This window comes from Thalassophryne amazonica, chromosome 18 (genome assembly GCF_902500255.1).
Source record: "Thalassophryne amazonica chromosome 18, fThaAma1.1, whole genome shotgun sequence".
NCBI lineage: Eukaryota > Metazoa > Chordata > Actinopteri > Batrachoidiformes > Batrachoididae > Thalassophryne > Thalassophryne amazonica.
Window position 1 is genome coordinate 41,754,616 of NC_047120.1, and position 5,412 is coordinate 41,760,027.

General features: G+C 41.7%; 2 long non-coding RNA genes across 2 annotated transcripts; one reads left to right on the forward strand and one right to left on the reverse strand.

Annotated features, from left to right (window-relative positions):
* Positions 1–343: 343 nt before the first annotated feature.
* On the reverse strand, positions 344–4,056 carry LOC117531504. Its single transcript, XR_004566634.1, has 3 exons — positions 4,045–4,056; positions 1,148–1,151; positions 344–806 (listed from the first exon to the last, which is right to left on the reverse strand). It is a non-coding gene; the product is annotated as an uncharacterized LOC117531504 (long non-coding RNA).
* LOC117531505 lies at positions 837–2,376 on the forward strand. The gene is made up of 2 exons (XR_004566635.1): positions 837–1,121; positions 1,207–2,376. It is a non-coding gene; the product is annotated as an uncharacterized LOC117531505 (long non-coding RNA).
* Positions 4,057–5,412: the final 1,356 nt, after the last annotated feature.

Sequence of the window (5,412 nt, forward strand, 5' to 3'; positions counted from 1 at the left end):
CCTTTGTGTGCCACATTTGGTCCAAATTTGGTTGAAAAATCTAATTCCTTGATTTTAACCTTTGCTAAAACTAAGGTCAGCGTTGGGGTTAATCTTCACTGACATACCACATTTGATCAAAATCAGCAAAAGACCTGTGAGGAGGAGCAGGCCAACCTCAATGTCTTTGACCTTTGCTAAAGCAAACCCTTTAAGGGCAATTCCAGGGTTGACCGTCATTCACATGACGGGATCGGGAAGCAGACAGACGCTGTACAGACACACTCACTCAGCAAAAGTTTTCCTTCCAAAATCGACTCCACTGCAGACACACAGACAATGAAGCGACAGCCAGAAAAGATTTGTTTACTTTTTTTTTATTTCATTCGTTGAAGACAACCTCCAGCACATGATGTAGCTGCTCGGTGAATAAAGAGCCAACAACAGACAAAAGTACCAGTGAGAACTGGATCAGTAACAGATTTATTACATAAATATATAGTAAAATAGACCAGCGACAATTACCATAAAAATATCTTCCTTTAAAACCCTGACCAGAAACAAAGATCTGACGGTTGCAAACACGCTGATTGTCTGGACCTGTCATTACCAGCCCGCCACAAAAACCTGACGTCACACCACCCACTGGGCTCATGCGAGGAGCAGGAGGTAAAGGAGGTGCTCGGCATTGGGAACTGGGGTAACCATGTGGAGGACAGGTCCAGCTGGAGAACTTGGACTTGTGGGTGGTGTGAGAGAAGATCACAGTAGATATTCGGAGGTTTCCTGCATGCACAAGAAACAGTGTGGTCACATAGCCCAGAGCGCTGCCTAAAGACTGACAACATGGGGTTTTTTTTGTTTGTTTGTTTTGTCTGTTTTTTTTATTTTCCCTGTGCTTTATGGAAATGAATCTTGAATTATGGCGCTTTGCAAGTTTGAAAATAAAATGGGTTGAATGGTTCAGGCAGCCAACTTGAGTTGGCTGCACGCACACACATGCGCAACATTCTCCGCACTGCTTTAAACACACACCGACACACACTTGACCTGTGAAGCTCTCTAAACCCTGAAAATGCTTTTCCCAATTCCTGCTGCACTCCCTGCAAGACACAGCTCAGCCAGTGTTGCCAGATCTGCAGGTCCATAAGGATTTTGAGAACCACACCATGCTTGCCTCTGTGCGCCACCACAAGAGAATTGAATCAATATGTGCTTGTAGTTTAGACTTTCAGCTTAACAAAAATATTGCATTAACCGTTTCAGAATTCCAGTCATTTTTATTCATCCTGCCTCCATTTTTCATTGAACAAAGATAATTATTATTCTCATACAAATAATTAGTTTTGCAGTCAGTTTTCTTTTGACACGCCAGGAGACAGATACACAAACATTCCCAAATCACTGCATCATTAAGAAATACTAACAACATGGGGCTGCATGGTAAATCTGTCTGGAGGAGGCAGTTCTGAAAAACTGAGTGAGTGAGGGAAGCCACCACGACACCTATGGCAACTCTGAAGGTGTTACAGGCTTCTGTGGCTGTGATTGGACAACTCCATCAAGCTGATATACAGAGGCAAATTTTCATAAATCACGTCCACCTACTTATGGACCCCTTTAATTAGTTTATTTCCTAACTTCCAAACTGAACTGACCACGTCGTATAATCTGCACACAGTATTAGGACCATTGTTAAGGGAGATATTCTTTGTTAGTAACAAGACCGTCTTTGCACCACGGGCTCAGAAGCTCCGTCCCTCACTGCACAATGAGCAACAATCTTAGTTCTTAAACCTGCCAAGATCAGGAACAAACAACAAACGGTTTTATTTATTAATTAATATTAGTAATAATAACAAAAAATCAAGTAAAACAACCAGTTCCTACCAGGCTGTAATCACTGTCCTTAATTATATTGCACTTTGTGATTACTGGTGCAAAAACTAACTCGGTCCACAGTTGAGGTTTTCTGTTCGACAATCACGACTTTGGATTAGGAGACAAATTATTTTTTGCTGTCACAAGTTTCCAAATTGCTAGAGGGACAATGTCATATAATTTGTTAATTGGATGCTTTGGTGATGGAAAAATGAAGCAAATATTAAAAGGTTGTTTACTTTGGGGCTTCATTTGAAGTGCTAAAATTCTTCTTTTCAGCTTTTTTTCAACAGGTGTGGTTGCTTGTTTCTCTTGGGAAATCTGGCAACACAGATGGCTGCACTTGCTTTATGTCTAATCATCCTCACGTCCAACTCTAGGCTCTCTAGGTACTTATCAAATGAAAAGTTATGATCACTCCCTTTGCAGCTTAAAAGCGTGCTTGCGGAGAGTGACGCAAATTTGAATCTGATTTATGCAGCTATTCTACGTAAACTGGTTAGCTGACATCAAGTTTAAAAAAAAATCACGAAAAGGAGAAACTGTGGGTCAAATAAGATTTGCAGCTACTTCTTACTGTTAATATCATGGCTTTTTGTGTGTCATTATGCATGCTGTAAGCTAAAAAAATCTTTGCAGTGATTCACACACATTCACACACACACCAATTAGCTAAACTGCAGGATTGTCTTACAGACATAAAGACATGGATGACCTCTAATTTCCTGCTTTTAAACTCAGATAAAACTGAAGTTATTGTACTTGGCCCCACAAATCTTAGAAACACGGTGTCTAACCAGATCCTTACTCTGGATGGCATTACCCTGACCTCTAGTAATACTGTGAGAAATCTTGGAGTCATTTTTGATCAGGATATGTCATTCAAAGCGCATATTAAACAAATATGTAGGACTGCTTTTTTGCATTTGCGCAATATCTCTAAAATTAGAAAGGTCTCGTCTCAGAGTGATGCTGAAAAACTAATTCATGCATTTATTTCCTCTAGGCTGGACTATTGTAATTCATTATTATCAGGTTGTCCTAAAAGTTCCCTGAAAAGCCTTCAGTTAATTCAAAATGCTGCAGCTAGAGTACTGGCGGGCCTAGAAGGAGAGAGCATATCTCACCCATATTGGCCTCTCTTCATTGGCTTCCTGTTAATTCTAGAATAGAATTTAAAATTCTTCTTCTTACTTATAAGGTTTTGAATAATCAGGTCCCATCTTATCTTAGGGACCTCATAGTACCATATCACCCCAATAGAGCGCTTCGCTCTCAGACTGCAGGCTTACTTGTAGTTCCTAGGGTTTGTAAGAGTAGAATGGGAGGCAGAGCCTTCAGCTTTCAGGCTCCTCTCCTGTGGAACCAGCTCCCAATTCAGATCAGGGAGACAGACACCCTCTCTACTTTTAAGATTAGGCTTAAAACTTTCCTTTTTGCTAAAGCTTATAGTTAGGGCTGGATCGGGTGACCCTGAACCATCCCTTAGTTATGCTGCTATAGACTTAGACTGCTGGGGGGTTCCCATGATGCACTGAGTGTTTCTTTCTCTTTTTGCTCTGTATGCACCACTCTGCATTTAATCATTAGTGATTGATCTCTGCTCTCTTCCACAGCATGTCTTTTTCCTGGTTCTCTCCCTCAGCCCCAACCAGTCCCAGCAGAAGACTGCCCCTCCCTGAGCCTGGTTCTGCTGGAGGTTTCTTCCTGTTAAAAGGGAGTTTTTCCTTCCCACTGTCGCCAAGTGCTTGCTCACAGGGGGTCGTTTTGACCGTTGGGGTTTTTACGTAATTATTGTATGGCCTTGCCTTACAATATAAAGCGCCTTGGGGCAACTGTTTGTTGTGATTTGGCGCTATACAAATAAAATTGATTGATTGATTGATTCAGGTTTTCTCATGATCTGGCACTTCTGGATACAAAGGAACAGAAGAACTTGTGGTCTTGGGACCCCCACCCCCCTAGAACAACAACCCCGCGCATCCACAGGTTTGCAGACTCGAGCCTGCTATGATCAGCAAACATAATGATTTTATCCAAACACAAACTACCGACGCTCACGTGAAGCTTTACTCCTTTCGGCTGCTTATCCTCTTCACAAACCACCGTGCACCATGTGACGGGTTCACCCTCACATCCCGCCGTTTCAAACCGAATCACGATTTGCACATATAGGTATGGCACGCTTTCTGTCACGAGCACCTCAAGACCCGTCTTTGGCGCCCATCGCTTAACCTCAATGCTGGATGGAAAGGTTGTGACCACTGAGTGTCTGCAGAACACTTGTGTATAGTTGCCCCGGCAGCCTCTGCAGTCACAGTGAAGCATAGGAATGACAAAATGCAATTTATGGCAGCAGGTATGGTGGTCGTGTAGTGAAAAACGATGCTGGAGGCAACATTTTAACAAAACTGAGAATAACATTTCAGAAGACACTCCCATCATTTCTTAGATGAATTGCATAACTGTGGTGCTCTGAGTAGTGTAAGGGACACACTCATGAGCCTCCAAGGATTTAATCGTCAAAAAAAAGTTACAAAAACAGAGATTTTAACTTGGTACAACACAGTTGCATGGATGCTGTTGTGTGTTTTCTGAAATATAGCGCTTTTACTTTTGTCAACTCATCTTCATAAATGTGTGTTCATTTGTTTTTTAGTACGTTTCCTCTGCTGTTGATTTGTTAGGCACCTCAGGGCCACGTCCTCTAATGTTTAGTCCCCCTCAAAAACCTCTTTGATGCTGGTTTGAAACCTTCATGAGCACAAACATGTTGAGCAGCCAATAAATTAAACCTGAATCTGGTCCTTGAGAAAACACAAAGAAATCAGATCAAAACAAGAAACAGTTTAAAGTAATAACCGCATGTTTTTGGTCACGTCTGGTGAACTATATAACAATGCACAGATTGGGTTGAAATGGACTGTCTAAGGGTGTACCCACACCAGGCACTGGTGCCTCGGGCCATGTCCGAACACCACCACCCCCATGCTCACACTGCATTCCACTTTCAAGACCTGAGCACCTCCAACGTAACTTTTGTTTTGAGGAGGCGCATTCTTCCACACACCACAATAATGGAGAATATCACCAAAATATCAGTTTAGCCCTATTAGACCACTTTAATATAACAAGATGGCGCAATCCAATATGTATAATTGCAGAATAGCACAGGATAGGAAAGCTTAAAAATGACTGAGTGGCTACTGAATAAACAGGTCGTCATCCTTTTTCTTTGTTCTCTGCTCTTAAAGAACGGATTTATCTTGAGTTATTTTCTCTCATGTAGATTCAAGTTTTTAAATGGGAAAAAACATCTTCACATAGGAGACAGGAGGTGTTCACAAAGGATTAATAAACCCTGAGGTAATTTTTGTGGACTGTTTGGCAAAAGGTAAAAGGTGTGGAATTACTGGCATGGATGCATGCCATCTGTAAAACTGACTGACAATGAGGTTTCATACGCAACCAGAAACTGTAGAAGTTTCTTAACAAGACTCATCAGGAGATGACATATCCCCCCAGTCCCCACAAATGAGTAATACAAAGTGT